The sequence below is a fragment of the Onychomys torridus genome, chromosome 2 (assembly GCF_903995425.1).
Source record: "Onychomys torridus chromosome 2, mOncTor1.1, whole genome shotgun sequence".
In the NCBI taxonomy this organism is placed as follows: domain Eukaryota; kingdom Metazoa; phylum Chordata; class Mammalia; order Rodentia; family Cricetidae; genus Onychomys; species Onychomys torridus.
This window is the reverse complement of record NC_050444.1, coordinates 131,258,103-131,280,540: the sequence shown is the minus strand read 5'-3', so window position 1 is coordinate 131,280,540 and position 22,438 is coordinate 131,258,103. Positions and strand designations below refer to the sequence as shown.

The 22,438-nt window shown below is 42.2% G+C and overlaps 1 protein-coding gene and 1 pseudogene across 1 annotated transcript in view; one reads left to right on the top strand and one right to left on the bottom strand.

The window, feature by feature from the left end:
- Tesk2 (testis associated actin remodelling kinase 2) overlaps positions 1-20,442 on the bottom strand; it is a 120,297-nt gene extending 99,855 nt beyond the window's left edge. The window contains exon 1 of the mRNA XM_036177334.1: positions 20,131-20,442. The gene's annotated coding sequence lies outside the window, so the exon portion shown is untranslated. The remainder of the gene's footprint in view (positions 1-20,130) is intronic.
- Positions 11,489-12,739, top strand: LOC118577977 (annotated as a pseudogene).
- Positions 20,443-22,438: the final 1,996 nt, after the last annotated feature.

Here is a 22,438-nt window from a genome sequence, read left to right as displayed (position 1 = left end):
ACCACAGTTTTTGGTCCAAGGAATATTTATAGCCCACACTGAAGTCTCAAAAGCACTGTGGAAACTTTTAAGAGAGTCTAACTTACACTAGTCATAAACCTAAAGTAGAAAAGAATGTATATGAAACACGGTTAGTTTAGAGACTCTCTTATGTGCTAAAGTAATATTAATCACCAGGCAGCTGAGAGGAGTGGTAGGGCATATAGTCCCCTTCATGGGAGTAAGAACTTCATTAATACATTCTAGAGATTCTGAGAACGGAAAATGTCCAAGCTCTGGCTTCTGTTCCCATGACCAGCCACTAAATAACCACATTTTATTACACGTGTGTGTGCATGACAACGTGTGTGTATATGTTTGTGAAGGGTGTATGGGAGTGTACATGTGCATGTGTGAAGGTGCATGTGCACATATGTCTGTGTGTGAGTATGTGTATGTGAGTATAGGCATGAATTCCTCTGGAGTTTAGAGGTACAGGTAGCTGTGTGCTGCAATACCTGGGTGCCAAGAGTCAAACTCAGGTCCCCTGTAAGAGCAATAAGTGCTCTTATTGCTGAGCCTTCTCTTTGGTTCCATCTCTTTTTAGTGTGGTTTTGGTTTTTCAAGACAGGGTTTCTCTGTGTAACAGCTCTGACTGTCCTGGAACTTGCTCTGTAGACCAGACTGGACTTGAACTCAGAGATCTGTCTGTCTGTCTCCGGAGTGCTGGGATTAAAGACTTGCGCCACCACTCCCTGGCTCTGACAAATTTTTACTAGCTATAAAAGGCAGGAAAGGTATAGATAAACACACAAACCTGCCACCACACAAAAGCTGGTGATATGGCTCAGCTGAGTGAGTAAAGGCACCTGCTGACAACCTGAGTTTGATCTTTTGGACTCATGCTGCGGAAGGAGAAAACCAACTCCTGCAAGCTGTTCTCTGACCTCTACAGAAGAGCAGCCTTGGTTCATACAGCATCACATACAAATATGCACACAAAATAATCAATGAAATGTTTAAAGTTGCCAGGCACAGTGGCATGTACCTTTAATCCCAGCACTCAAGAGACAGAGGCAGGTGGATCTCTATGAGTTTGAGACAAGCCTGATCTACATAGTGAGTTCCAGGACAGCCAAGAATACATGGTGAGACCTTGTTTTAAAAAAAAATAACAAGGCCGGGCAGTGGTGATGCATGCCTTTAATCCCAGCACTTGGGAGGCAGAGGCAGGTGGATCTTTGTGAGTTCGCGGCCAGCCTGGTCTCCAAAGTGAGTTCCAGGAAAGGCACAAAGCTACACAGAGAAACCCTGTCTCAAAAAACAAAAAACAAAAATGAATCAATCAATCAATGTATGCCCTGAGTTTCGGGGAAGGGTTTTGTTTTAAAGCAGGTATTTATTAATTGGGAAGCTGGCACTTGAGTCACAGTGAGCATGTAGACCTCTATGTAGGGGACAACTTGCAGTTCTCGCCTTCCACCCACTGAGTTTTGCTGTTGTTGTTTTGTTGTGTTGGTTTGTTTGTTTGTTTGTTTGGAGACAGGGTTTCTCTGTGTAACAGCCCTAGTTGTCCTAGCTGGTCTCGAACTCATAGAGATAGGCCTGCCTGTGCCTCCAGGCATGCACCACCATGCCCAGCTGCCACAGAATTTTTAAATCTTAAAGTGATTAATTTTAAAATTAAAAAAATACACTATTAGAAATGTATGAGACTTTCAGATATTTTCTGCCTCTGGATTACTTGTCTTGGTCTTATTTATGGAATATCACTTTTTTTAAAGTGTGTATTTATTTTCATTTTATATGATGAGTGTTTTGTCTGCATGTATGTATGTGCACCACATGAGTGCCCAGTGCCATCACAGAGCATCGTATCCCCTGGAACTAGAAGCAGGTGGTTGTGAGCTGCCATGTGGGTACTGGGAACTGAACCCAGGTCCTCTACAGGAACAGCCAGTGCTCTTAACTACTGAGCCATCTCTCCAGCCCTGGAATATTACCTTTTGATAATTCAAGTACCCTTCAAAGTTTAATTTTTTGGGGGAACAGACCATTAAAATAACCATTACATTTACCAAAAGATATAACAATATTTTGGGGGCCGGGGATACGGCTCAGTTAGCAGTGTTTACATAGCACTCACAAAGTCCTAGTTTTAACCCTCGACACCATCAGATGTGTTGGCACACATACCTGTAATCCCAGAACCCAGGAAGTGGAGGCAGGAGGGTCATAAATTCAAGGAATCCTTGGTTACACAGTGAGTTTGAGGATATCCTCAGTTACATGAGACCTTATTTAAGGGGGGAAAAAAGGGGGGGAGGGAGGGAGGGAAGGAGGGAGGAAAGAAGGAAAGCATGGATTTTAAGCACTATGTAGACACCTTTTTCAAGAGGTAAGTATGAGTAATTTTGAGCTTGTAAAACTTAGATTTTATTTTTACTGCTGGAGATGGAACCTAGACTCTTACATATGCTAGATAAGCATTCTTCACTGATCAAATGATCAGACAAAACATGGACTTTTTAAAAAAATGAAAATTAGTAATACTTGACCTGCTTCATACAATAATACTTCAGGTAGAGTCTCACTGTTTCTCAAACAGAGAGAGGCGTGTGCAAATCTGCCTATGGAAAGCTGGACATCCTAGTCAAGGAAGGGTTTTTATGACAATGTTGGGGGTGTGAGGTAGGCAATACTGGTATTTTAGTGGGCAGGAGCCAGAGGAACGAAATGTCCTGCAATGCACAGAACAGTCCTGCACAACAGAGAATTGTCCTGTCTGAAATGCCAGCAGCTCCCAGCTGAGAAACGCCACACTGGAAAAGCTTCATTGCTTTTTCCTTAAACAGGACAAAAGCCTTTTGATAATTCAAATACCCTTCAAAGTTTAATTTTTTGGGGGGAACAGACCATTAAAATAACCATTACATTTACCAAAAGATATAACAATATAAAGATATAACATTATAAAGATATAATGATATTTTGGGGGCTGGGGATACAGCCCAGTTAGCAGTGTTTACATAGCACTCACAAAGTCTTATTTATGGAGTATCACTTTTTTTAAAGTGTGTATTTATTTTCATTTTATATGATGAGTGTTTTGTCTGCATGTATGTATGTGCACCACCTTTAGTGGTCTTTCAAAAATGTCAAAGTTTTATGACTTACAAAATTATATGATTTACAAGGAAACAAACACATTTTTTGTTTGTTTGTTTTTTAAGACAGGGTCTCATTATTTAGCCCTGGGTGGCCTAAAACAGCATTGCTACACAGACCAGGCTGGCCTCAAACTCAGAGATCCTCCTGCCTCTGCCTCCCGAGTGCTGGGATTGCAGGCCTACACCTGGCCAAACACCATTTTTTAGTACCTTTGTTGCAACTTGGACACTTTTAGATAGAAGAGAGGAGAGTGAAAGAGAAGGAAAAGGAGTAGGAGATGATGGAGGAGAAGGAGGGAGAGGGAAAATGGAGGAAGAAGAGAGGAAAGAAGAGGGGAAGGGAGAGGAGACTTCTTTTTTAAAGTTAATTTTATTTATATTGAGATTGAGTTGTCATAGAAAGTAAATAAGTACAGGGCTGGAGAGATGGCTCGCCAGTTAGGATTCCCAGCACCCAGCTGCAGCACACAACCTTCTATATGTAACTCCAGTTCCAGGGGATATGACACCCTCTTTGGATCTCCTCAGACACCTCATAGTACACAGACATACATGCAGGTAAGACATCCACACACATAAAATTAAAAAAAAAATTTTTTTAAAAGGAAGGAAGCAGGTACAATTAAAAGTTGGGGTCGGGGGCTGAAACAGCTCAGTAGGCAAAGGTGCCTGCCACCTATCGAAATGGCCTGAGCTCCATCCCCAAGACCCCACATGGTAGGAGGAGAAAACTGACTCCAGAAAGCTGTCCATACTCTCTACTTGAACAAGTAACAAGTGTATTCATGGATACACACAGAAATAAATAAGTAAAATTTCAAATGTGATCTTTTTAAAATTGTGATTTTAAAAAGACAGTAAACTAAATATCCTATACTCAATATTATATGCTTTATTTTTCCAAAATGGTAATTCTATAAACCATTTCCCAAAAAACCAAGGAAACTTTCAGGACTCTCAGGTCACCCTCTTAGCTAAAATACTTCTATAGATAGCTGCAGACATCATTTTGCCAACTGTTTTTGTTTTCAATTTTTATTATATATGCATTGGTGTTTTGCCTGCATGTATGTCTGTGTGAAGGTGGCAGGTCCCCTGGAACTAGAGCTACATATAGTTGCAAACTGCCATGAGGGTGCTGGGAACTGAACCCAGGTCCTCTGGAATAGCAGCCAGTGCTCTTAATGGCTGAGCAATCTCTCCAGACCCAACCATTATATGTATGTCCCCTCTAATGTTCTGACATCTCTACAAAGTATGCATTATTGCTCGTGTAAGGGTGTGTGTGTGTGTGGTGGCACACACCTTAATCCAATCAATGGGAGATAGAGGCAGGTGGATCTGATCTACAAAGCAATTCCCCTTGTATAGCTTGGTAGTGAGATTTTTGTCTCAAATATTAAAAAAAGGAAGGGAGTAAGACTGTCAAATTAGCAGAGCAGTGGTGGCACATGCCTTTAATCCCAGCACTTGGGAGGCAGAGGCAGCTGGATCTCAGAATTCTACAGGAGTTCCAGTATAGCCAGGGCTATGCAGAGAAACCCTGAATCAAAGACAGACTTGGGGTTCAAAAGCTAAATTTCCGCTGGGCGGCGGTGGCGCACGCCTTTAATCCCAGCACTCGGGAGGCAGAGCCAGGCGGATCTCTGTGAGTTAGAGGCCAGCCTGGGCTACCAAGTGAGTTCCAGGAAAGGCGCTAAGCTACACAGAGAAACCCTGTCTTCTGTTAATTACAGAAAGTTACTACTAGTCTCTACCCTCCCTGAACAAGAGACTAAAATGTATGCAGATGGTATCTCTCCAGCAACCTCTAAGGCTCTGAAAAGCCTCGAGTCATTTAATTACTACACAGTAAAAACTACCATTGATTCTAGCAGACTTCTTTTGTTGCACTGCTGTTTGTTTGTTCTGGGGTTCTGTTCATTTGGAGGTATGTTGTATTGTTGTTACTATCCCAGCCAAACAGACTTTCCAAGGAACAGATGACAAACTTACAGGAAAAACATGCCTATTCCCTACCATTCCTTCTTTGCTAGTCTAATAGTACAGTGTTTCTTTTTCTTTCTTTTTGAGACAGGGTCTCACGGAAGGCCAGGCTGACCTCTAAGTAGCAGAGGATGACCCTGAACTCCTGATCCTCCTGACTCTGCTTCCCAGTGCTAGGATCACAGATACGAGCCAACACTCCCAGTTCTATGCCCTGCTGTGGGTCAACCTAGGGTTTTGTGCTTACTAGGGAAGCACTCTACCAACTGTGCTATATCCCCAACCCACAGATTTGTTAGTTATATGTTAATATCACAAAGACAAGGCATACAACATTTCACAACAGTGAAGGCACAAATAAAATCCTACAATACACTGGAACACTATCGACTAACATAACAGAATAGCATATTGTCAGCCAGCACTGAAAATCTTCAATGTCCACCCAAATACGGAATCGAGATGCATGAAGTTGGTGGTAGAGACTGTCAAAGTGAGGAAAACAGCAATTTTTACAGTCCCTATATAAGAGGAGAAAAAGAATGCAAACAAAATATGCTGGTGTCCTAATAATTTTTCTATAATGATAAAAACTCTTTAACTGACCTAAAAATAAAAGTTTATTATATGTGAGATGTAAACTGGCCATTCATTTTCCAGGATAGGAACACTGGCAAGCATATTAGTTGTGTTTCAATACCAATCACCTGGCAAATATACACTACAGGTTGGCTCAGCAGTTATCCTTTCTATGGACCAACACAACAAATACACACATATTTCAGGATGGCTGCATAATTAAAACTAAAAGCAATACTGCTGAGCCTGACACCCTGCTGTTACGTAGTAAGTTGCAATTGTCATTCAAGCCAAAGGCATTCTACCATAAAAACGGCATCCCCTACTTAGTTAGCTGTAAACATACACAATGGTACCTACTAGTGTCAAACAGACCAAAGGATCATTTTTTTTTTTTTTTTTTTTTTTTGGTGGTGCTGAGGACCGAACCCAGGGCCTTGCGCTTACTAGGCAAACACTCTACCACTGAGCTAAATCCCCAACCCAAGATCATTCTTAAAAGTGTATTAGCTTGGGCTGGAGAGATGGCTCAGAGGTTAAGAGCACTGGCTACTCTTTCAGAGGTTCTTAGTTCAATTCCCAGCAACCACATGATGGCTCACCAAAAAAAAAAAAAAAAAAAAAAAAAAAAAAAGGTGTATTAGCTCCTTTGGGTAACTACCACATTTGCTATGAAACTATATATATCCACCAGTCTCAGGCCAGGCACTGGGCCACAACATAAAACAGAAACCGAGGCTGAGAGCTACAAAAGCATTTGGAGGTAAATTTGTTCAATTCTCTTAACCATTACAGGAACCCCTGTAATTTTTGTTTGGTTTGTTGGTTTGTCGTTTTATCTAGACAGTTTCACCCTGTAGTCCCAGGATAGCCTGGAATATACTATGCAGCCCAGCTTGACGTTGAACTCACGAACCCTCCTGCCTCATCCTTCTGAGTACTGGAATTACTTGTATAAACCACCACAGCTGGCTAGGAATCCCTTCTATTAACTGACCAAAATGTGAGGTCAGCAAGACGGCTCAGCAGGTAAAAGCACTTGTGGAGCAGATCTGACTACCTGAGTTCAACCCCTGGCTCCCATGATAAGCAAAGACCTCCTGAAAATTGTCCTGACATCCTCCCATGTGCTATATAACCCCACCTACACAGAATAGATAAAGAAATGAAATTTAAAAACTGAAAACTGTGTAACCAAGGTTGACAACGAACTCCTGATCCTCCTGCCCCTACCTCCCAAGTGATAGGATTACTGGCATGCACCACCATACAGTATTATCCAGAATCTCATGTGTGCTAGGCAAGCACTCCAGACACTGAGCTACACCCCCTGCCCAGATGTTCAGATTCTTACAAAGTCTCTTTCCAACTAAAGGAAAACATAGGAGCTGTAGTATACATTACTTTTTTTTTAATTCAAATACTGAATCTGAGGCTAGTAGTTCAAACAACAGCCAGTAAATGAAAGACAAAACATAGATTTTATTTAATAATATCCCCACTATTTCATAGGCATGAAAGATTTCAACATCATTTCAGACAAGTTGGAAGGAAGTGAACTACAACCTATGATGGTTTTCATATGACACACGTGACAGTTGCAGGTCTTCAGTAAGTTGGGCACCATTCTCCAGCACTGCGGAGACTGAAGGTGGATGGCTATGAGTCTGAGTCCAGCCCGAGCTACAGCATAAGATCCTGTCTCAACAAAAGAGGCGGAAAATCTTCAGCAACATCTGCTTTTTTTCATCTAGTTTTGTTTTATGTGCATTGGTGTTTTGCCTACATGTGTGAGGGTGCCAGATCTCCTGGAACTGGAGTTACAGTCGTGAGCTGCTATGTAGGTACTGGGAATTGAACTCAGGACCTCTGGAAGAGCAGCCAGCACTCTTAACCACTGAGCCATCTCTTCAGCCCCCAATATCTGCTTCTTATAAAGATGTTAGCCTGGCATTCAAGAACCATGTTCCACTAAAGTTAGCCTAACCTGGGGGCTTGGATGGAATGAAATAGGAAAAAAGGAAGAAAGTAAATAACCTAACATTATCCTCTAGACTTAGGCCACCTTTCTAATATCTTTTCTGTCTCAGCTGAAGTGATATTCCTCACTCCAGTTATTACAGCACTTTCTGATGATTGACTTCATTCCAACTCTTTTATTTTCACATGTATGTATTGTGTTTATGTGGATGTATGCTATGCGTGTTCGGTCGCCTAGACTCCAGAAGAGGACATCAATCAGGTGGAGCTAGAATTACGGACAGTTGTGAGCTGTCTCATGTGGATGCTGGAAACCGAACCCAGAGCAATACTCTTTCAACTGCTGAGCCATCTCTCCAGCCCTTCATTCTCACTCTCAGTGACTGGTCAGCAAATGTCTTTTGAGTCTTCCAAGCACCTAACTCACATACTTTACAATCTATTATCCATGGTGGGTAAACTTCTAAAAACGCTTTATATGTAACAACACTCCTCCTCATCTGATCCCTACTGCTATCTCCAATTTCTTTTTCTTCCTTAAATTTTTGTTTGAGGCTGGTAATGGTGGAACATACCTTTAATCCTCAGGAGGCAAAAGCAGGCAGACCTCTGTGAGTTTGAGGCCAGCCTGGTCTACAGAGCAAGTTCTAGGACAGCCAGTCTACACAGAAAAAGCCTGTCTCAAAAAAACAAAAGCAAACAAATAAATAAAATGGAAAAAAATTGACTTATTTTCATTTATGTAAAACACAAAATGCAGGTGGCTTATCTACATGCATGTTGTCTGTGCATCACATGCATGCAGAGGCTGCAGAAGCTAAAAGAGTGTCAGATCCTTTGGAACTGTAGTTACAGTCATTTGACACCATGTGGGTGCAGGGAATTGAACCCTGGTTCTCTGGAAGAACAGTCATGCTTTTAACTGCTGAGCCATCTCTCCAGCCCTCCTAGCTCCAATTTCATCTATCTTTACTCTTCTATCCATAGACACAGTCAACTTATGATGGTTAGTGCCAATTGTCAACTTGACAAAACCTAGACTCACCTGAGTCACCTCTTCTGGGCACGCCTGTGAGGATAACCCTGACGGCATTAATCAGACGAAAAGACGCGCTCACACAGTGAATAGCACCACTCCTGGCTTCAGTCCTGGACTGTATCAATGGAGAAATGGAACTGAGCAGTAGCACGCTAATTCATTCTCTGCTTTCTGATTATAAATGAGATGTCACAGACGCTTCAAGTGCCTGCCACCTTGTTCACGACAAAGGACTGTACCCTTGAACCGTGAGCAGAACAAGCCCCTTCTCCCTTAAGCGGCTTATTTGTAGACTCCTGCTCATACTTCAGCACCCATGCATGTAACATTCTTTCTCCATGGGGTGTTCTTATTGGTTTCTTCCACATGGCTCTCTCAGGAATCAACTAATATGGGAAGTGTTCTCTGACCTTTCAATCTCCTTTGTCTGTACTTTGATATGATATTGTCCTGAACAAATCCTATTACAGCTATCTTACTGTACAATAACTGTTGCTTATCTGTTTTCTTCACAGTGGACTATGTCCACTCACAGTCCATATGATCTCCATAAGGACTTGAACTTGAACTTGCTCACCTTCAAATAAATTATGGTATGTAAGTTTTGATATTAGATATTAGTCAAAATGTACAGTTGAGGGGAAAAGTAAGATTTAGATACTAAGATTCAGATTTCATTTTGCTGTTGTTGTTTTTGCTTTGGATTTGGTCTGGCTTTTTGTTGTCAAGACTCAAATTTTGTGTTTGAAGATGCAGATGTGTTCTGGTGCATGTTTATGTGGAAGACCGGTCAGACTGTGGCGTTGTTCCTCAGGGGCTGTCTAGCATTGGGATTACAGGTACATGCCTTTATATCCTAGCTTTCCACCTGAGTTTTGGAGATCAAACTTGGGTCAAATCCTCATGTCTGTATTGCAAACACTTTACCAACTGAGCTACCTCACCTTACCAAGACCCAAACTCTATGTGAAAAGTATCCTTTCTTTCATTCACTAGTCCACAAATCCTTTATTTAGCACCTCCTAGAGGTCAGACACGATGCCAAAACCTTGAGCGTTTAACACTATAGACATGCACAGCAAAAGAGGATATATATATGTTCAAAATGCTATTAACTTAGTGAGTCGTGGGCAGTGTGGTGGTTTGAATAAGAAAGGCCCCTACAGGCCCATATATTTGAAGCTTAGTCACCAGGAAGTAGCACTGTTTGAAAGGGTTAGAAGGCAAAGGAGGTGTGGCACTATTCTAGTAGGTCTGGCCTTGTTGGAGGGAGTGTATTACTGGAGGTGGGTTTTGAGGTTTCAAAAGCCCATGCCAGGCCCTATTGCGCTCTCTCGCTCTCTCTCTGCCTACAGATCAGGATGTAGCCTTTGCTACTGCTCCAGCACTGCCTGCCACCATAATGGTCTAAACTCCTGAAACTGTAAACCACACCCTAGTTAAATGCTTTCTTGCCAGGAGGTGGTGGCACACATCTTTAATAGGGAGTCAGAGACAGGCAGATCTCTGTGAGTTCAAGACCAGCCTGGTCTACAGAGGACAACCAGGGCTACACAGAGAAACCCTATCTCAAAAAAAAAAAAAAAAACCAGAAAAGAAAGAGAAGAGGAGAAGAGAAAAAAGAAAATGCTTTCTCTTAAAGCGTTGCTTTGGCCGTGGCATCCTTCACCACAACAGAACACCGACACAGGCAGATTAGGAGAAAATTATATCTTCTGAAATCCTCTCTACTTGTCAATTCTTTCTCCATCCTTAGCTTTTTTGAAATAGTCTTGCTATGTAGTCTAGGCTCAGATCCTCAGACTCAGCCTAAGTACTGAGACTACAGGTATATGCCACTGCACTAGCTTCATGTTTTCATTTTCTTTTGTTTTTATTTTCCAGATCTTTATTGTAAATATGCATTACTTAGCTAATGACAACTTTTCTAAATTCCCCAAAGATATAAATTCATTCCAATCAACAAGAACTATACTTAGAAAAAAATAGCATAAACATTTGTGAACCATAGCTAATATGAGAGTAAAAACAATTTAAAAGTTCTAGTCAGACTCTAATACAAAACAACAAAACTAAAATATGCACACACACACACACACACACACACACACACACACAAAAAAAAAAAAAAAAAACAGGCAGCTGAAGAGCATGGTTGAATGGTTGAAATTACTCTCAGTAATTACTGCTGGAAGGTACAGCCCAAAATGATACTCGTTAGCAAGAGGAATAAAGATGCAGAGATAAGGGGCAGGAGAGACGGCTCAGCAGTTGAGAGCACTGGCTGGTCTTCCAGTACCTGGGTTCAGTTCCCAGCACCCACATGGCAGCTCACAGCTGCCTGTCTGTAGCTCCAGTTCCAAGGGATGCGGCATCCTTACACAGACACACAAGTGATATGGAATATTCCTTTACACTGTGTGAAGATGTGTCACTTTGATTGGTTTAATAAAAAGCTAAAGGGCCAATAGCTAGGCAGAAGGTATAGAAGGAACTTCTGGACAGAGAGAGCTCTGGGAAAAAGAAATCCTAGCAGACACAGCGAGAACAGACAAGCAGGAGGAGATGTAAAAGCCATAAGTCATGTGGCAACATGTAGATGAATAGAAATAGGTTAGTTTAAGTTATAAGAGGTAGTGAGACACGCCTAAGCTATAGGCAGAGCTTTCATAATTAATAATAAACCTCAGTGTCGCTTTTTGTGAGCTGGAAGTCCAAAGGAAAGTCCGACTACACACATGCACACCAAACACCAATGCTCATGAAAAATAAACACATAAATAAAAAAGCTGCACAGATAAGAGCATCTATTAACCAAATGTTAATAGAAACAACAGAAAGAAAATAGTGTGACTAATTTCAGAAGGGCAAGAGAAAGAGTACAGAAGTTACAAGCTCTTGACGCTCTTCCAGAGGACCGAGTTCAGAGCTCATAACCCATGTCAGGAGGTTCACTGTTACCTACAACTCCAACTCCAGGGGATCTAACACCTCCTTCTGACCTCCTTGGGCACACACATGTGGCATGAACACACACACACACACACACACACACACACACACACACACTCACTCACAGAGGGTTTTTTTATTTTTATTTTGTGTGTACTGGTGCTTTGCCTGCACATTGTGTGTGTGTGTGTGTGTGTGTGTGTGTGTGTGTGTGTGTGTGTGTGTACAGTACCTATAAAAGCCAGAAGAGAGCATCAGATTCCCTAGAACTAGAGTTACAGATAGTTGTGAGCCTGAGGCTGGGTATTGAATCCTGGTTCTCTGCAAAAGGAGCCAGTAAATCTTTTCTTTCCTTTCTCTCTCTTTCTTTGTTCTTTCTTTCTTTCTTTCTTTCTTTCTTTCTTTCTTTCTTTCTTTCGAGACAGGGTTTCAGTTCTGGCTGGCCTTGAACTCACAGAGATCCACCAGCCTCTACCTCTTGAGTGCTAGGATTAAAGGTGTGCATCACCATGCCCAACTTACAGTGATTTTAACCACTGGGTCATCTCTCCAGCCTCCCCACACATAGCTTTTTTTCCCTTTTTCTTTCCTTCTTTCTTTCTTTCTTTTTTTCTTTCTTTCTTTCTTTCTCTCTCTCTTTCTTTTAATGTCTTTTAAAGAGTTGCTCAGAAATAAGCCAGGTGGTGGTGGTGCACACCTTTAATCCCAGCACTTGGGAGGCAGAGCCAGGAGGATCTCTGTGAGTTCCAGGCCAGTCTGGTCTACAGAGCGAGATCCAGGACAGGCACTAAAACAACATTGAGAAACCCTGTCTCGAAAAAAATAAAATAAAATATAATAATAATAAAGAATTGCTCAGAAACAAATTAATTGAATGTGACTGGACAGATCAAGTAAAGGCACACTGTAAAGTAATTAAAGAAAAAAATCAGAAAACATTATTGCTAATGACCTAGTGGCTGAAATCACTCCAAAAGGCAGAGCCCCAGTACTTGACAGTTAAGAACTCCTAAAAAGAATAAGAACACCCCTTGCTCAGCATGCTAGTCTTTGAGTTAAGTAAGAATGCATTGTTCGGCTAATTTATTTCTGAAAGTAGAACTTTCCTTCAATTAGAAATTAATCCCTAAAGTAAAGTCCTTTTTGGTAAGATACTATACAGTTTTCAGTAATGATATATATACATTGTATTGTTTTTTCTCCTTCAATATGTTATTTCCATAAATATCTCATGAATGGAAAAATTTAATATATTAAAAAATAAAATATGCAAATTTATCAAGACTACCACAGTGAATTCATAGTCGAAATCATTTTGAAAAAAAGAGCCCTTGTAAACTGTCCTAGGAAACATTAGTAAACATGAGCAGTAAGGTCACTACCATCCAAGTCTTCTTTCTTTTTTTTTTTTCCTGAGACAGTGTCGCTCTATAGAGCCCTGGCTATCCTGAAATTCACTATGACACCAGGCTGGCCTCAAATTCACAGAGGTATGCCTGCCTCTGCCTGCCTCTGCTTCCCAAGTGCTGGATTAAAGGTGTGCGTGCACCAGCAGACCCAGCTCTAATTTTCTATTGTATTACACAAATAAGATTTCATCACTCTATCCTATTTAATACAAAGGAGCACATGACAGCCTCTGTAGAACTTATTCAGAGGATAAATTAATAAATAACATTATATTTCATCTGTCTAATGATTTACAGTTCACAAAGCACTTTGACCTTTACAGCAATTCTGCATCCTTGCTCCAACTGGATAGATTAAAAAAGCAAGGACTAAAATGCGGAAGGCTTTTCTTCCTATATTTCAAAATCCAAAAGCCATAAAAGAAGATTGAAAAGCTTATCAGCATAAAAACCTACAACTTCTATAGGGGAATAAAATAAGAGACATAAGAAAGGCAAATATCAAAACAGGCCTGAGGGCCTGACAGCAGAGCAGACACTTGGTACACATGAGGCCCTGGGTTCAACAGCCTGTGTCCAAGAAGAAAAAGAGAAAAGTTCTTGTAAAACATAACAACAACATTTAACTTTTCATAGAGAGTCCTAGAAATCAGAAAGAAAGAGATCCCACGCAAGAGAAAAATTACGTGAAAGACTAAACTGGGTAGTTCACAGAACAGGAAATGGGGATGACTCAAACACAAAAAAGACACTTCATCTCAGCACGATTAAAATAAAACAACTAAAACCACTCGGAGTTATCACTTTATCTATCACACTGGTAAAAATCCAAGATTGATAACGGCAGGGCATACTATTAACAATACTGACCCTCCATCAGAGTGCTTACTGGAATTTCTGCAGCTTGGTGGCTATGAATTTGGGCACTTCAACCACTCCTTCGTGTATTCATCTGAAAAACAGTATCAGTGCCCACCTCAAAGGGATTTTACTAGGATTAAATGAGGTAATGTATATAAAGCAACTAGAACAGTATTCATTGTACAAAATAAACACTATTTAAGCATTAGCTATGACACAGGCAATGTTAGTTAAGTAAACAGGCAATGTAGATGGGAAAAATGCCTAAGGAAGAAAACTAAGCAATTCATGATAATAAATATATATCAACTTTAACTTAGAAATCCTGCTTTTGTAAATTATCCTGAAAATCCCCTTGCACACATGTAAAAATGACTCAAGCTCTCCATTACAGCACTGCTTAGAATATTAAAAAGCTAAACGAATGTACATAATAGGGAACAAGTTACCACACACACATTCTTGATATTTCCTTTAAAAATTTTTTTTTTCTGTTACATTTCATTTATCTGTGTGTTTAGAGGACAGAGACAACCTGTAGGAATTGGTTCTCTCCTTCCACCACACAGGTTGGAGAGATCAAGCTGTGAGACTCTCTGGTAAGAGCATTTACCCAATGAGCCATGTCATTAACTAATTTTTTTTTATTGTTTTGTTTTTTTGAAACAAAGTTTCATGTGGCCTATAATGGCCTCAAATTGGCTTTCTGTGTAGCCTCCCCCTCAAACACGGTGATTACAGTCATGTTTGGTTTGTTTTGGTTGATTGGTTGATTGGCTGCTTTTTTGTGTTGTATTGCTATTTTAGATACCTGGTCAGATTTTATTTCTACAGATAGGAAGGCCACAAAGGCAGAAAGACAACAAAGGTAGAAATGTGTTCTCTTATTTTCCTTGAAGCACTGGAGTTTGAACTAAGAGCCTCTCAGAGCTTCTTCTGCTATGTCAATTACACACACCACCACCACCACCAGCCTATGGAAAATCTTTTAAATTCTGAATAATCGTAGCACCAACTACAGAAAACCCTCGTGGGACTAGTTCAGCAGGAAACAGGACTGATATTTAAAGAGATCTGTCTGTACTCCACCAATAAACATCAGTTCCTTCCTGCTCCTGAATTCATCCTCCTCCATTCAAAGCCTGGTCTCAGTCACCAGCAAATGTAAAGAGGTTACTAGGTGTCTTCAGATTTCCCTGGATGTGACCCTCCTTGTTTTCCAATGTCCGTTCTGTACCACTTAACCCAGCCAACCATCTATAAACTATGGTCCCTGAGATAGGGTAACATAATACAAAGATACTCCAAAGCTCTATGAAGGCATCTCAGTATCAAAAGCATTTTGTGGGGAGGGAAGTGGGAATATTTGTTTGTTTTGTTTTTGTGACAGGGTTTCTCTAGGTAGTCCTGGCTGTCCTGGAGCTCACTATGTAGACCAGGCTGGCCTTGAACTCAGAGAGAGCCTCCTGCTTCTGCCTCCAGAGTACTAGGGTTGCCAGTATGCACTGCCTCACCCAGCTACACCCAAAAGAATTCTATGGGATACAAGTAGGTGTTTAAACTTTTAAAGAGAATGAGGAAGCTCTCAAAGTACTAATCTGAAAAGCTCTCAAAGATATACTAAAATGAAAGACAAGTCTAATGAGGTGGAGGGCAGAACAGTGAGAAACCATCAGCTTTTTCATGAAAAATAGAAAACTAAGATTATATATTCGTGTTTGGAAGCATTTGCCTAAACAAGGTCTAAAAGAATGCAAGACAGCTAGGTGTGTGGTGGTCCACATTCCAGTCTGTGTGCCAGAGAGGTCAGAAATTGAAGATCACCTAACAAACTCCTTCTCCCAAAATGAGGAACGGGTACACTAAGGGCAAGTGAGTAAGACACTTGACTAGCATGCTTAAGACCCTGGGTTCGATGGGCAGTGGTGGTGCATGCCTGGTCTACAGATCAAGCTCCAGAACAACCAGAGCTACACAGAGAAACCCTGTCTTGAAAAACAAACAAAACAAAACAAAAATGCCCTGGGTTTATCTTCAACCATAAGCCCCAAAAGAGTTTTAAAAACTGGTTGGGAGGGATGAAGGAACCATGGAGTTGGGTAGACAGAACAGTCATGAGACTGAAACTGTTTATACAAAATATATAGATATATAAAAGCCTATGTTATATATAAACAGTTTTATTTTTAACCATTTGAACATATTACATTTTTAAATACTGAGTATACATATATAACTTACTTATTTTAGGACTTTTTGTATGTTTTATTTATATGTGTGTTTTGTTGTTTTGTTTTTTCCAGCAGAGCAAACATGATGAGGGAAAGTGAGGAATGTTCCCAAGGGTAGGACTAATTCCAAAAGAGGAATACACTATTTTGTTATTTTTGAGAGAGGATCTGACTACGTAGACCAGGATGCTAACCAAAAGCGTACGATCCTCTTGCTTCAGTCTCCTAAATGCTAGGGCAGGTGTGCCCCACAGCACCCAGCTTCAAACATTAAATTGCAAACAAAACACTAAGGCTTACAGAACGTCAATATTTTACCTGTAACCAGACAGTTAATAACACAACCTCAGTTTTTATTTACAATGAAGATTTCCAATATTTTCCCCTTTTTCACACTGCCTTTATAAATATCAGAAGGCCAGTAAAATGGGTAAAAGTGCCTGCTGCCACACTTGATGACCTGAGTTCAGTCCCCAAGACCTATATGGTAGAAGTTCAGAATCAACTACTGCAAGTTGTTCTCTACTTCCACACCTACACTCACACACACACACACACACACACACACACACACATACACACACAAACAGTAAAAAACAGAATGTTAAGAATGGACAGTTGAGCCGGGCAGTGGTGGGGCATGCCTTTAATCCCAGCACTTGGGAGGCAGAGACAGGCAGATCTCTGAGTTTGAGGCCACCCTGGTCTACAAAGTGAGTTCCAGGACTGGCACCAAAACTACACAGAGAAACCCTGTCTCCAAAAACCAAAAAGCATCATTGGAGAGCAGATTATTAGCCTCTTAGCATGTACATGTCTTAAATAGAATCAAGACCCTCATATGCCAAATCACTCAGGATAGTGTTTGAGACCATATCAAACATTTATCTCTACAACAGAGTAACACAGTATGCATTGAAATCACCCAGATATCTGAAACCATCACTGTTAATTCAGAAACAAGCATCTGTACCATTGAATACTAGTCTCTAACAAGCACCAAGGAATCTCCAATTTGAGTCCCTCCTTGGTGTTAATAGGCCTCACCCATAGGACCTAATATCTCTTGCTATCATACTGGTTAATTATGACATCCATACGATGACATAGTCAACATAGACCATTTTTAATAACCTATAACTCCATTTCCCTTCAATAGCACTAAGACAATTACACCTTTTTCCCCCTCCCTTTGCTTTGAAAGAACTCTGAACTTTCCACTCATGTATTCTGACAAAATCTGGTCTTCAATCACATTGCTGGTTATCTCTTCATTCTCCAAGTACACCAGCCTTCTTAAAGATTTTACTTTTTTAAATGTCTGTTATTTCATGTGTATGAATGTCTTGCTTACATGTATGTCTGTGTATTGTATGCATGCACTGCCCAAGGAGGCCAGAAGAGGGTGTTGGGATTCCCCTGATTGGAGTTACATATAGTTGGCATGTGGGCACTGGGAACTGAACTTGAGTTCAGGCAGCTGATCTGAGCCATCTCTTCAACTGCAGATTTAGACTGTGCAGTTGATCACAGATCCCACACTATCACTAGCAATGTAAAGTGGTTCCCCATTTTCTATTTCTGCTTTGCAAATTCCAGTTTTGTATTAGCCCAATCTCCACCCCACCCCCCTTCCTGTTCTTAGGGTACTGGAGAAAATGTAAAATCTGGTGGTGGCACACACCTTTGATCCCAGCAGAAGCAGGTAGATCTCTAAATTCAGGGACAGCCTGATCTACAGAGAGCTCCAGGATAGCCAGGGCTATGCAGTGAAACCCTGTCTCAAAAAAAAAAAAAAAAAAAAAAAAAAATCCTTTATCCCTGGAGCTAGAGCTGTCCCCTCAGTTTAGAGCACTTGTTGCTCTTCTCGAGGACCTGGATTCAAGCCCTAGCACCCACATAAGCACCTCACAACGATCCATAACTCAGGTCCAGGGAATCTAATGCCCTTTTCCGACTTCTGGGGGCACCGTCACATAAGTGGTAACAAACGTACACACAGGCAAACAGTCATACATCATAGCTGGACAGCATGATCTACATAGTGAGTTCCAAGCCGGTCAGAGCTACACAGTGAGATCCTGTCTCAAAACAAACCAACAAGAAACCACTCATGAGCTGGAGAGATGGCTCAGAGGTTAAGAGCACTGCTTGCTCTTCCAAAGGTCCTGAGTTCAATTCCCAGCAACCACATGGTGGTTCACAACCATCTGTAATGAGATCTGGTGCCCTCTTCTGGCCTGCGGGGATATGTGTAGACAGAACACTGTATACATAATAAATAAATAAATCTTAAAAAAAAAACCACTCATCACATAACATAAAAATAAATCTAAAATAATAATAATAATAATAATAATAATAATAATAATAATAAATCCTTGATATTTTCCACTAATTCCTATGGCTATAATGCACATGTCAGAAACTCACTACAGCTCCTTCAACCTTCAGAAAAAAACTGATAACTGAAATAGAAATAAGGCCAGGCTAGTGTGATAACACACACATAGTTTGAGGCTGGCCTGTGCTACACAACCCTGGCTCAAGCAAACAAACAAACAAAAAGAGAAAAAGAAAAGAAAACCTTTTTACTCATCACTGCCTTCTGTTTACTCCTAAATCCATGCGCTTACTACTCAATCACCAAAGCTGCCTTGGAAAAAAAACAGGTGAACTCCCATTGCTGAACCCACTTGCTTCTAACTGGAATGAACCTGACCTCCGGCGCACCTGACACTGGGTACTATTCCCCTCCCTTCTTCAAGCGGTCTTCCTGTGGCTTCTGTAACACTGCCATTGTGTTCTAGTTCCTGCCCCGACCCTTTAAACCCTTTAAACCTCTCGTTCAGTGTCTGCTGTCCTCAGTGATGCTGCTGCGTCTGACCCACCGCCCAATTCTCCGCTTCAGCATTACTACCTCCCACTACACGAGTCCCTATATAGTCTCTCCACACTCTCAAATTTAGGTCTTTAGATCCAAACTTTCTCCGTTTATGCTCAATTTCCCAGCTCTATCTGAAGAACTCGAATTGAACTTGCCTACAGCCAAATTTCTTATTCTTCAGACTTGCTTCTTTTCAGTCTGTTTCCATGAATACCACCAACCCAATACCATAGACCAATGAGAAACCCCTTGCTTACAAAAGCAGGAAAAACAAAAAACCTCTCAACTCTATTTTGAAAATTTTTGGAATTTCATGCCATTCTCTTCATTTGCCAACAACGATCCCAGTTCATTCATCCTTTCTTACCCACAGTAACACAGGGTTCCTGCCTTCGGAGGCCTTCTGCCCTCGCGTCTGCTTTACTTTACCTCACATCTTCCAGAGACAGTCCATATCAAGCTCCTGCTTACAACCTTCTATGGCTCCCTGTGCCTACAGAATAAAGCCCAACTTCTTTAACACGTTTTTCTCAGAGGTATAAATTGAGAAGTTTTCAATTCGACTAATCTGGATCTTCTTTCCAGCTAAATCTGAATCGCAGTTTAGAGTAAGGTCTTCAAAGAGAAGTGTAAAAAGCAAATCAGTAAAAGAGGAGAGAAGGGAGGAAGTCTCTTAGAAGTCAGGGTGTTGGGGAGGGGTGGGCACGTTTGGCGGGAGGTAAGGAATCCAGATCTCCGCGGGCGAAGCGGGTACTGAGACCAGTGAGGCACACTCGGAAGGGGAGCGGGACGCGAAGGATTCCAGAACTTCCCAAGTGAGGAAGGTCAGACGCCACAATGTCGTGGTGTAACTTCCAGAGGGTTCCCGGCCTCTGCAGGTGAGCACTGCCCCGGGACCCCGAGAGAAGACAGACGGAAAAGGAAAGGGGGAAAGGGACGAGAGCCTGTCCCCTGCCTCTTGGAGAATCTCCAGGAAGGCACCAGGCTGTCCAGAGCAGAGGCTGCGCGCGCGGCAGGGATGCCGAGCCGGGCTCCTCAGACACTCTCCCGACGTTACCTGAGGCAGGACCGAGCCACCGAGGGGGCGTCTGCGCGGGCCGGGGGGCGAGGGAGTCGGCGGCCCAGAGCCAGCATAGCAGCTGCCGGCCGGGGCTGTTTAGCCTGCGGACGAGGTGGGGGTCCCTCGCGCAGAAGCCGGCGATTCCGCGGGGCCAGCGGCAGCGCAGGAGCGGGAGGCTACTGCCATGGCCTTGCGGTCTGGGCTGCTTTCCCCGCCTGCTCGGCGGGGCCCGGAGGCGGATCACCGCTGGGACTCAGAGGGCAGCTGGAAACTCTCGGCTCCCCGCGGGTGAGCGTCTGAAACGCTTGGGGGCAGGGGGCCGGGGCGGGGCCTCCGGGGGCTCCGCCCCCACCTCGGGCCTCCCTCAGAGCAGCCAATCAGTCGTCGATCTTTGACAAACGAGCTAGCAGGGTTGTCCAATTAACGCTAGGGATGCCACGTGGTACGAGGGTGGGCACAATGGGCGTTCGGGGAAGCCAATCAGCATCGCTAGGCGCCAACTCTTGGAAGACGAAGGGGACCAATAGGAAGGGAGTGGAGGTAAAAACAGAGGAGACAGTGTGTTGAAAAAGCGGAACCGAAGGGCAGAGAATACACCTGGGGGAAAAACCTAGTCTAAAGAGTCTCTAAGAGGGCGGGACAGTAAACAAAAGATAAACCAATCAAACCCCCCAAACAGAAGCGATTGATAATTAATTACGCCAATTGAACAGGCACTAGACTGGCGCGGCTTTTGAATTAGGTGTCCTGCAAGATCGAATGTGATGTACTGCAGGACTGCAGAGTAATGAGAAGCTAAAATTAATACACAATTCCTAGCGACTTGAGAAAAAGCAACAAGTAGAACTAAACGGAATGCCGAGGGAAGAGATTGGACTTGGTGAAGACTTAGAGGATAGGTATCACAAGCTGGCTTGAAAAGGAGAATTATGGAAGATCTTCGTGAGAAATAAGAATTTACCCAACTGTTCGTCAGGTACAGATTTCCTCACACTTTCCATACCTACGGATCTCAAGGGTTTATATTCTTATACCTGAGCAGACTGCAATAGAAGAAGGACAGCCGGGCGGGGGTGGCATATGCCTTTAATACCAGCACTCAGGAGGCAGAGGCAGGTGGATCTTTGTGAGTTTAAGGCCAGCCTCGAAAAGTTAAAGAAAATAAAAAGAAGCAGCATAAGGACAGATAGATACGGTGGAATATGGGCCTTCCTCCCAGAGTTTAGGGGCCTCCCTTAAAAATCCTTAGACTTCACTCTTCCTAGAAGTAGAGATTCTTGGCAAATATGTGGAACATAAATAACTGGAATAGGACTAGGCAGAAGGCAATGGCAGAGAGTGTACTATGTGGCCTTGGGTTCAATCCCCAGCACTGACAACAGTAATAACAGAATAAAGGTGGTCCTGATGGCAACTGAGTTTAAGAAAACCGTATGGTAGGAAATAAAATTGGAAGAGGCTGAATGTGGATGGAGCTTGAATAATAAAATGTGTTTTGTTTTAATGCTTGTGTGATTTGTTCTTGAACAGAAGCATAACGTAAACAGGGCACTGTTTGAGGAAGACTAATTAGTTGCTCACAGATCTCTGAATGGAGATGACCCCAGCCTAGTTCTCTGGCCTGTTCAGAATCATTCCAGCGTAAATTATGTGCTGCCACCTGGTGGCAATTCCGGTGTTACTGTTGCACTGTTGTCCTTTAACATTTCTGTTAAAAAATTTGGCCCCCTTGCAAGTATGTCTCTCATAGAGCTTGATACAGCTGATAAATACCACTGGTAGCAATCAGAGTTAAACAATGCCACCATGCCAGATGAATTACCTGCCCAGTGGAAGACAAGGAGAGGGTTGGTGGGCTGGCTTTTTAAAAGCAGGTCTAAACATGGGAACAACGATGGCCTATGCCTTTGATGGCCTACACTAGGAGGGAGGCAGACGCTGGCAGATCTCTTGAGTTAGAGGACAGCCAGGACTAAAGAGCCAGTTCCAAGACAGACAGGAATACCTAGAGAAACCTATCTTGGAGAGGAAAAAAAAAAAAAAAAAAGAGTGGATCTAAACAATGAAATTTTTAATTTAGAGCTAGGAATGCTGTCCAATTAGCAGAGTGCTAGTATGCATGAAGCCCAGATGTGGTGGCACATTCCTATCCTCTCAGCATTCAGGAAGTGGAGGCAGGATACCAGGAATTCAAGGTCATTCTCAGCTACATGTGGAGTCTAGGCCAGCCTGGGACACATGATACCTGGCCTCAAGATAAATAATTAATGTTAAATAGAAGAGGGGGGAAATAACACAGTGCATA